We start from the raw sequence: 12,188 nt of genomic DNA, 5'->3' as shown, positions 1-12,188 counted from the left end.
GGATAAGAATGAGGATGAGTCTCAGAGAAGTGGGTAGCGGTCAGGGAGGAGGTTTGGTGAGAGATGGGGTGAGGGAGGATGCAGTACTTAGCCATCCCTCAAGTCAAACTATATACAAGCAAATGACATGTGTACTATACCAGCTTAATTCAGAAAAGCTCTTCAATCATTTTAAGTAGAATGTTTGCTTGTTTTCTAACAATTCTCTGATATTATGAGTGATTTCCTGTCACACTCACAAATGAAATCACTAATTCACTTTATGAATATTATGATGGTCATACTTATTTACTTTCCAAGAATAATTTCAGAATATTAACAGAATTTATTTTGCTTTCTCTTTGAAAATCGAGACGACAAATTAATCTGCTTTTTGTAAGCTTCCTAATTGTGGTAATTTTGTTTGATTGAATCTATATTAGGCATCGGAGTAGAAAGGGGAGAGAAAATTGTGGGTCCATAAAAAGATCCCTTAAACCCAGTTGTCAACTGTATAGTGAATCTTCAATTAATTTTTTTTCTCAGTTGTTTCAGTAAAATACAATGCTGTAAATAAACTTTAAAATGATGGTTTTAGGATAAAGAACTGAGATCACATAAACCAATCAAAAATAGACAACACATTTTTTTGATTTATAAAATTAACATAGACTCATACAAATTCTGAAATGACATGGAAATGAGTAGAGAAGAAAATGGACATTGTAATGGGTGAGGGTTAGGGATATGTGCTGTGCACATTTTCTAGTAACTAAGCAAAAAATAGCCATTTTGATGTAACTATGTCAATACTTTATATTAATGTATCTTTTGCATAAAAATGGCTGTATCAAAACTGCTAAATCAAAATGGCTATCATTATAAACTCTTAGAGCATGCAATAATAAAAATTAAAGAAAGTTCTATGATGCACTAGTTCTTTTGGGATGCTCTGAGAAATAAGGGTTCTATGTTCAAATTATTTTGAGAAATGCTGCAGACCACCACCCTCCTGCAAATTTACAATGTACATTGACATTTTAAGCGTTATGAAAAATATTTTTTGAAGGCTGCTTAAATTAATTTACCCCAGTATTTCCAAAACTAATCTGACCACAGGGCTCTGAATGTGTGTGTTTGTAACATGTTATTGGTATTCCCTCATATTTATTTAGCATTTATTTCATCCAAAACATTATGCTAAGCACTTTATGTGCATATTTCAAATAAATATTAACCTACCTGGGTGGTAGTTACTATTATTATTGCTACTTCACACAGAGGGAGAGTGGGACATAAAGCAGTTAACCCATTGCCAAGGTAATCTAGCTAATGCATTAATTTAGCCAACAAGCATCTGGGACTGAATTCCAACTCAAGTCTGATTGAATCCACAGCTTGATTTCTTAATCATTATGCTGTACTAATCTCTAATACTCCATGAAACGTTTTGCTAGTGCTGATATAATTTTAGGGGCTTGGTGGTTAATTTCTAAATAGAATCATGAATCTGCCCTTCATATTTTTCCTTATTCATTTCTATTGAGATGGGGTTGCTACACTTTTGTTTGGTTTATTTTTCAAAGCTGTTTCTCCAATTGGCCCTAAAGTCAATATACACTCCAGATCTTTGTCAGAACATATGATTTCAAATTCCCCACTGCCACTGCTCAACCCTTACTCAATGTTCAGTGACAAGTTGTTCAGGAGAATTGCCTAAAAAATATGAAATCCATTCATTCTTCTCAGTATTCTAAAAAATGTTATACCTGATAAAACTATGTGATCACAGAGAATTATCTCTTTGGATCAATTGTTCTGAATTCTGTTTTAGTGTGAAGGACATTCTCAGTTTATAGTGAGGGATATTATTAAAAGCAACTACAAAACTTACTATTGTATTAGTGGAATTAGCTGACATCCCAAATTTCAAGCAATGATTTATAGTCGTTGATGTACACAGTGTCTGAGAAGACTTTTAGGTGAAATAAAAGAGATCTTTGATACAGATTGGGGTTTGTTCACATGCAATCATATCTGGTGGAATTATAGTGGGGGCACAGTAACAGAAACCAGACTACAGGGGGTTGACAGGGCCTCTGTATAACTGTAGGGAGGAAGGAGCCAGTCAAAACCTCATTATTCCGGGGGCTCAGTGTGACACCTGTTGATGGAATCTGCCATGATCCAGCTCCCTTGATAGCAGGACATTGACTGGACACTATTGACACAGTTGCAATTAGGCAAGTGAATGCAGCTTGCCTTCATCTAGCCCACAGTTGAGCCCTGACATAGCTAGTGTTGACTCTGAACAACCAGCAGAACAGCTATCTAAATGAAAACATGGAGGATTAGAAATACTTGAGGAAAAAAGATAATCTCTGCAGGGACTGAAATTCCAATAGAGGCAGAAGACAACCTGGAGCTACCAATATCATTAACATAAATTTGATTTCATTAAATGCCTAGGTAGGTGAACTTTGAGACCTTCCAGTCCCATAAGAATGTATTTACGGGCCGGCCCCATGGCTTGGTGGTTAAGTGCGAGGGCTCGGCTACTGGAGGCCTGGGTTCGGATCCCGGGCACGCACCACCGCACCACTTGTCCGGCCATGCTGAGGCGGCGTCCCACATACAGCAACTAGAAGAATGTGCCACTATGACATACAACTATCTACTGGGGCCTTGGGGAGAAAAAGGGAAAAAAAAAAAAGGAGGAGGATTGGCAATAGATGTTAGCTCAGGGCCAGTCTTCCTCAGCAAAAAAGAGGAGGATTGGCTTGGATGTTAGCTCAGGGCTGATCTTCCTTACAAAAAAAAAAAAAAGAATGTATTTACATGTTGTTCATTTCAGCACACAGTGTCCTCTTAAGGCAAATTCATGGGGAAAACTTTCTCCTAGGTTTTAATTCCAAGAAAAGTCCTGCTTCTCCAAAGATGTCCATACAGTGCTTTTTTTTATATCCTACATTAGTAAAATCGACTTTTTGGTACATGTATGGCTCTGTAAATTTTAACATGTGTATAGATTTGTGTATCTACACTACAAATGGGATACAGAATGGTTTCATCAACCGAAACCTCCCTCAGGCTCCATTTCATGATCACAGCCTTCCTCCACCTCTACCCCCGAATAACCACCGGTCTGGTCTCTGACACCATATTTTTGCTTTTTCAGAATATTATATAAATGGGATCATATAGCATGTGGCTTTTTGAGACTAGCTTCCTCTACTCAACATAATGACTATAAGATTCATCCAAGTAATTGCATTTTTATTGCTGAGTAGTACTCCTTTGCATTGTTATATCACAGTGTGTTCATACATTCACTCATTGAAGGACATTTGGGTAGTCTCTAGTTTCTGACAATTATTAATAGAGATACTAAAATACTTGTGTACAGGTTTCTATACGTGCATAAGTTTTCATTTTTCTAGGATAAATACCTAGAAATGGGATTGCTAGATCATGTGGTAGGTATATATTTAACCTCATAAACAAACCCACAAAACTGGTTGTAATACTGTGATTTATAATAAGAAAAATATATTTGGGTCTTCATCCCCATTTCTGGCACAGAGCTCCTAAAACCTTTGGAATTTCCTAAGTGATGAGAGCAATAAAGGTGTTTTATGTTATGTTAATGAGGTAACTTTTGGAAAGCACCTAAGGATGGGGGCTGGTTGTCAGTGGTGCCAACCATGTGATTAGAGGGTTGGAACTTTCAATTCCACCCCCTGACATCCAGGGAGGGGAGAGGGGGTGGAGATTGAGTTCAATCACCAGTGGCCAATGATTTAATCAATGATGCCTATGTAACGAAGCCTCCATTAAAACCCAAAAGGACGGGGTTCAGAGAGTGTCCAGACTGGTGAACATATGGAGGTGCCGGGAGAGTGGCGCACCTGGAGAGGGCATGGAGGTTCTGTGCCCTTTCCCCATACCTTGCCCTATGCATCTCTTCCATCTAGCTGTTTCTAAGTCATATCCTTTTATAATAAATCAGTGATCTAGTAAGATGTTTCTCTGAGTTTTGCGAGCCACAGAACTAGCTGATTAATCAAACCCAAGAAGCGTTTGGAACTCTGATTTATTGATGGTCAGTCAGAGGTGCAGATGACAACCTGGACTTGAGATTGGTGTCTGAAGTGGGGGTGAGGGGGCAGTCTTGTAGGACTGACCCCTTAATCTGTGGGATCTGACACTATCTCAGGGTAGATAGGGTCAGAATTGAGTTAAACTGTAGGACATCTAGTTGGTGTCAGAAAATTGCTTGTTGATCTGGGGACCCCCTCACACACACACTGAATTGAGAACGGACACCTATTTACTGGTCTCCGAAGTGGCTGTACCATTTTGCATTCTAACCAACAATACAAGTTTTTTCAGTAGTTCTGCATCATTGCCAGTGCTTTGTACTGTTAGTTTTGTTTTGTCTTGCTGTGTTTTAAAGCCATTCTTATAGGTCTGTCATTGTACCTCATTGTGGATTAATTTACATAGCCCTGATGGCTAATGATGTTGAACATTTTTTTCATGGGCTTATTTGCCATCCGTATATCTTTTTTAGTAAAGGCTGTGCCAAATATTTTGCCTATTCTTTTAAAGACTTTATTTTTTTAGAGTAGTTTTAGGTTTAGGACAAAATTGAGAGGAAGGTACACAGATTCCCCATATAAGCCCTGGCCCCACACATGCATAAATTTTCCCATCATCAACATTACTAACCAGAATAGTACATTTTGTACCAAGGATGAACCTGCATTGACATATCATAATTACCCCAAGCCCATAGTTTACCTTAGAGTTCATTCTTGGTGTTGTACATTCTGTGGGTTTGGACAAAAGTGTAATGACATACAAATCCATCATTATAATATCATAGAGGGGCTGGCCCCGTGGCCTAGTGGTTAAGTTCAGTGCAATCCTCTTCGGCGGCCTGGGTTCACAAGTTTGGATCCTGGGCGCTGACCTACACCATTCATCAGCCATGCTGTAGCAGTGACCCACATACAAGATAGAGGAAGATTGGCATGGATATTAGCTCAGGGAAAACCTTCCTCAGAAAAGAAATAGTAATAATAATAATATCATAGAGAGTATTTTCACTGCCGTAAAAATCCTCCATGCTTTGACTATTCATCTCTTCTCTCCCCCCACCGCTGATCTTGTTACTGTATTGATAGTTTTGCCTTCTCTAGAATGTCATATAGTTGGAATCATATCAAATGTAGTCTTTTCAGATTGGCTTCTTTCACTTACTAACATGCATTTACGGTTCTCCATGTCTTTACATGGCTTGACAGCTCATTTCCTTTTAGCGCTGAATAATATTCCATTGTCTGAACGTACTACATTTTATATATCCATTTACCTACTGAAGGACATCTTAGTTGCTTCCAAATTTTGGCCCTTATGAATAAAGCTGCTATAAACATGCATGTGCAGATTTTTGCGTGGACATAGGTTTTCAACCCTTTGGTCAATACCAAAGAGCACAATTGCTGGATTGTATGGTAAGAGTATGTTTAGTTTTGTAAGAAACTGCCAAACTATCTTCCAAAGTGATTTCACCATTTTGCATTTCCACCAGCAATGAATGAGAGTTCCTGTTGCTCCGCATCCTCACCAGCATTTGGTGGTGTTAGTGTTCCAGATTTTGGCCATTCTAATAGGAATGTAGTGATATCGCATTATTGTTTTAATTTGCATTTCCCTGATGACATATAATATGGAGCATCTTTTCATGTGCTTTTATGCCATTTGCTTATCATCTTTGGTGAGGTGTCTGTTAAGGTCTTTGACCCATTTTTCAATCTGGTTTTTTGTTTTCTTATTGTTGAGTTTTAGGAGTTCTCTGCATATTTTGGATAATGATCCTTTATCAGATGTGTCTTTTGTAAATATTTTCTTCCAGTCTGGCTTGTCTTCTAATGCTCTTGATATTTTCTTTCACAGAACAAAAATTTTTAATTTTAACGAAGTCAAGTTTATCAATTATTTCTTTCACGGATCGTGCCCTTGGTATTGTATCTAAAAAGTCATTGCCACACTCAAGGTCATCTAGGTTTTTTCCTATGTTATCTTCTAGGAGTTTTACAGTTTACATTTAGGTCTATGATCCATTTTGAGTTAATTTTTATGTAGAGTATAAGGTCTGTGTCGATTCATTTTTTTGCATGTGGATGTCCAGTTGTTCCAGCACTATTTGTTGAAGAGACTATCTGTTCCATTGTATTGCTTTTGCTCCTTTGTCAAATATCAGTTGACTGTATTTATGTAGGTCTATTTCTGGGCTCTCTATTCTGTTTCATTGATCTATTCTTTCACCAATACCACACTGTCTTTAATACTGTAGCTTCATAGTAATTCTTGGCATCGCATAGTGTCAGTCCTCCAACTTTGTCCTTGCCTTTTAATATTGTGTTGGCCTATTTACATTTAACTTTGTTTGTTTGCTTTCTGTTGAATTTTGAGTGTTCTTTAATTTTTGTTTTTTTGCTGAGGAAAATTCTCCCTGAGCTAACATCTGTGCCAGTCTTCCTCTATTTGCATGTGGGTTGCTGCCACAGTAAGGCTGACAAGTGTTGTAGGTCCATGCCCGGGATCTGAACCCATGAACCTGGGCCACCAAAGCAGAACATGTGGAACTTTAACAGTTGGCCACGGGGCTGGCCCTGAAAGTTCTTTAGTATTTTTGATACAAGTATTTTGCTGGATAGGTGATTTGCAAATAGTTTCCCTTGGTCCAATTTATCATATATACTTTTTTCTTTTCTAGTCATGCTTTTGGTGTCATATCTAAGAACTCCTTTTCTAGCTTGAGGTCATGAGGATTTTTTTCTATAAACTTGTCTAAAAGTGCAAGGCTAACTCTACGAGAATGAGATTATTTAGGTGGTTTCTCTGACTGTATTTTTGGTAGATAAAACTAGATGAAAGATGGCACCTTTTAATATAGTCAGGTCAATGTATTCTGGTTTGCCTCTTTTTGTTCTGAATATGTTTAAACTATTAAAGAACAGATTTTAAATATGGCTATTCAATTCTCTTCATGCAATGGGACTGGAAAATAATTTATTAAGTATTGTGTAGGCATAATTTTATATAGAGAGAATTGCACTCATACATTTAAAAATATTTGAGTACACATATGTTTAAAAATATGTGACAGGCGTTGTGGAGGACATCAATGATTAAAATCACAACAAAATCCTTCCCCTTATGGAATGTACATTTTAGTGATTATACATATATACACACACACATATATATACACACACATATATAAATACACATACATTCATGTATATATAGTATATATTATATATGGTCTAGATCATATATCAGACACATCATTATATATATGATACATGATCCAAATCATGTATATTTAGTATGTATATATTTAATTTACGGTGATTCAAAGGAAGAAAGAGAAATAATTTAAATGTTATGGGTAATTCTTTCTGGTATTCTGCTTAATGAACCTATACCCATCTTCTTGAGTTGAGAGCTGTGAATCAGATATTTCTTCCATAAGTCTCAGTATCCACATGAGTCTGCTGGTGCCAGCATCTCCTGAGGTAACATGAGTCCAAGATTAAAAGCCCTATTTTTCATACAATATGGTTCTTTAATGCTAGATAGGGACTTCATTTGTTGGCCAACTTTCTTAGTAATTTTCATTGATATATTTTGATTATACTCAATTTTTTACATACTAACTTAAAGCCCAATTCTCATGTATTCTGTAACTCTGTGACTTTAAATCATACGTAGAGTAAAATATCACTATTTTAATAACAATGATGGATACATATTACTAAAATATGTTATTTATTGGCTATTTTAATATAAACATTACTGTATTACTTTTCATATTATCAAAGTAGTTAAAGAAGTCCATTTTCATTCCAGAAAGGAGTTGTGGCTGTGGACACAAATACTTATCACAGAATAGAATACAAAGTGGAAAGCATTCAAGGCAGTAGAAAATAACGGTGAAACTAGAAAATAACTGTGGGGAAAATAAGAACAAACAAGTGTTTAATAGAATACCTTTCACAATTTTGAAACACTCTTAATATCATTAGGAGCTTCCTGGTACCAAAAAAGTAGGAAAGCTGTTAGCAGTATGACACTATGCCCAAGAACAGAGTAATATTTTGCAGTGGGGTACAAACAAATCTAAGACACATTTCTCCCATGTGTTTGCCTCAAGGGATACTAAGAACATTGATATAAATATGCTCAACTAGGTCAATGCAAGACTCAAGATTGTGGTAACAAAGGGTTGCCCTGTGGACATCTTAGACTGATTATTATTTGTAATTGGAGTAGCACATTGATAGCTAAGTTTTGGTTTTCTAGAAATAGTTATGCTAGTACATACATTTCAAAGTGCTAGAAAACTTTTTCCTTTTAAGATTAAAATCACAAATTTTAATTGTTGCTGTGACAAAATAAGAGTTCACCATACAGTTTGTTTTGCACTTCTCTTAGATTATGCAGATGTAAACTTGAACTTACAATTTTATAAATCAGCCCACAATCCAAATTAATTCTGTCCATTACTGAGTTTTTTCTGTGTAAGTATAAGAGGACAGAGCTATACAGAGAGAAAGTGGAAAGTATTTCCAGTGATAATTTATGTTGGAGAGGACTACATAGCTTGAGACGCCAAGCTTTAATAGACTCTCAGTGTATTTTTTCACTTTTCATTGTTGCTGCCCCCACCAACAATTTAGTCCATACAACTATTGAGTCAGTTTTTGTGAATGACAAATCTATTATCTTCCAAGAGAGAAGAACACTGCTGATGGATCAATTTGATGCACATTATCATTAAGAGGATATAATCGATACTCATTGTTCCCGGATTCCTTATTTGTGAATTGACCTACTTGCTAAAATTTATTTGTAACCCCAAAATCAATACTCACAGCACTTTCACAGTCATTTGAGGATATGAGCAGAGTGTTGAAAACTTGAGTCACCCAACAGCCATGTTCCTGCTTGAGGTCAAACATGGCAACGCTCTGCCATCTTGTTTCAGCTCTCCTATTATAAACATGTATCATTTTTGTGGTCTAGCTAGTGACACTTTTATGCTTTTTGTGCTATTTGTTGGTGATTTTAAAAATAGCCCTCAAGCATAGTGCTGAAGTGCTGTCTAGTGCTCCTAAGTTCGAGAAGGCTATGACATGCCTTATAGAGAAAATAAGTTTGTTAGATAAGCTTCATTCAGGCATGAGTTACAGTGCTATTGATCATGAGCTCAACATCAATGAATCAACAATATATATCAAATAATGTGTCTTTAAGCAGAAACACACGTTAAAGAAAAAGGTTATGTATTGATCAGTTGGTGAAAATATTGTGACCAGAGGCTCACGGGAACCTAACCCAGTCTTTCCTCTGGGAACAAATTCTATATACACTAATTCAGCATTTTCAGCAACTTTGTAATACATAACTACCATGAATAGCAAGCATCAACTATATATTATACCCAAATGTACAGTTTTATCAGATAAAAAATATTCTGCAATTAATAATCTTTGGTAGTGACTCTATTGATTCAATTATTTGATTTAATTGATTGATTCTAGTTGTGCAGAGCTTAATTTAAATCTTTGTCTGGTGTCTAAACAATGCATCCAACTAGGATCATGAACATATAAGAACGATGCCTATAAGAATGATATCCCCAAACTAAAACGTTATAGTTAAATAATTGAATAATTTCTGACAGAAGGAAGGCAGACACTAATTGTTGCTAATATTATTACTTCTTCCTTTTTCATGAAAACATAAGACATTTGTTATCAAAAGTATGTATAACAGTCATCTTAAAACCCATATCATTTTTTAACTTCTATTCAATTTCACATTATTTGACATCCACTATCTGTCATTCTATGTACTAAGTCCTATTGAAACAAAAATTAAAAAAAAAAAAAGATAAGATAAGACCACTACTCTCTCAGAGCTCCTAATCATGTGAGTATGTGGGGGCAGTGATAAGTTCATTTAGCTAAAGAATTAATACAAAGAAAGGAGTTATCTACTATGCCTGGAGGATCAAAGAAGAATTCACACAGAACAGATTCTTGAGCTAGTCTTGAAGGATTCTATCGGTCGATTGCAAGAGTAGAATCAAGTATATGCAAAGATAAATGAGTATAGAATATTGAAGTCACTGTGTATACCTCAACATCGTTGGAAAAAGGGTTCCTGCAAAGTCTGCCCCAAAGAAAAGAAGAATAATTGTGTTTGCTTCACCCTGCTTCTATGATAATCTACCGACACCCTCCTAGCAGGTGGCATTGATAGTATAGATAGCTTAAATTTATTTGTGGAAACACCTTGTATGGTAACCTGAACTTCTCAGCAGACAAAGGAGGGGGTCCTTGGTTTTTGTGAAGGGCTGGGATGTAAATATTATGTTTTCAGCAATGAGAAAACCACCAAACAGTTTCCAACTGGGCGACAGAGAGGAAAATTAGGGGCTATGTAATAGGAGGATTAGAGCTGGCAAAGAGAAGAGATGGGGAAAAAAACACACTGTGCCAAACATTGGCAAAACTGTCATAAAATGATGGAGGAAAGAAATTTAATTCTTAGTTATTTTGTTAATGCACACTTTAGTAATTAGTTGATCTGTGGTTAGAGTTAGCATCCTCTTATAAAAATTGAAGAAATAAAGACATTTAAGTGGAGTAAATGCAAGGTCAGTCAACTTCCTCTTGGAGGTGAAGTGAGTATCATGAAAATAGACCTCCAGGCAGGGATTTCAGGTACTGAGGCATAGACAAAATATTATCCTTTCAATTGAACATTGTCTTTTGGCTCCCAGTATCCTTTCTACTCCTGTCTCATTAGTGGTAGTCTCAAGCAGAATGTGGTCTTAAGACTTGACCCTATCCCCAGGCAAGTGCTCTGATTAGTCTAAGCCAATTAATTCAATTCCTTTAATTCCTTTCTCCTTGATAGTGTTTGCTTTAGGAACCCAGCTTTAAGTTAATCAGCACAAATCAGTCTCCTGTTATTGGACCAGGGATATACATAGCATGTAAGTTCGTCAAATCAAATTGAAAGAGAAATATATTATCACTTGCTTCATGGACTGTAAAAAGGAAGGCATTGCTAAGTTGCTGCTGGCAACCATCTTGTGACTATGAGAGAAGCAAAGGGCAGAGCCGTGAGAATTGCAGAAAAATGGAGTCTTGCTCAAAACATGTCAGAAGACAACCCCACTCCATTCTTACATGTGTTTGAAATAATCAAATCTTGTATTGTTTAAGCTAAGTTGACTTAGGTTTCTACTAGTAGCTGAAAGCACCCTAATAAAAATACCACTCCAGCTATAAGGCAGCCCTGACAGCATAACTGATCTGAGTCATCAATGTTCTCTTTTATTAGCCCCCTTCCTTGGACACAAGGACATCATGTAAGGGGTAATCACAGATCTTTTTCTCCCTGGCTTCTTACAGGCACAGTGATGGGGGTAGTGAGAGTTATACTTTAAAGATTCAATCAACTCTAACATGTACCATATAAATCATGACTCTGTGGTATATAATCCTAAATAGATAATATACTAAATCTCAACCAACTCCCTAAAGATACACCACAAATAACTTTGTGAGAATGCTCAAGTATTTTGTTGGTGTGATATTCAGGAAATGAATAAAATAATAATGGAGAAACCATATAGGTTAAAATAACAAAATTAAGGGGAAGGGCACTTCTCTGTCACCTTAATTAATTGCAAAAAATTGAGGCATTTGAGGTTAGTGTTAATGACTAAGGATGCCAGCAGATAGTTCAACTCTTCCTGAGTTAGTTCATAACCTGCATGATTATCCATTGAAAATTATCTCTGATAAATGAGTCTGAAATGATATGGATAGCCCACAATAAATGCTCACCTTTAATTATGTTCAAATAGATGCTTTGCCTGATAGATTTCTGTCACATTAATAAATATTGCAGAGACAACACATTCATCATGCCAAAGAAGGGACAACATTTTCTTACAATTTCATCAACCAATGTCTAGATGCCAGTGCGGGGCAGGGGAAAGGCATACTCACTGGTAAGAGGTAAATAGGTTAGTCGTGTGCCTTGACAGAAGGGAACACACTAGAGATTTATTTCCCTTTTCTTTTTTTAGTTTAGATGAACTCTGTGCCAGGCCA

This window comes from Diceros bicornis, chromosome 18 (genome assembly GCF_020826845.1).
Source record: "Diceros bicornis minor isolate mBicDic1 chromosome 18, mDicBic1.mat.cur, whole genome shotgun sequence".
NCBI lineage: Eukaryota > Metazoa > Chordata > Mammalia > Perissodactyla > Rhinocerotidae > Diceros > Diceros bicornis.
This window is presented reverse-complemented; position numbering follows the sequence as displayed.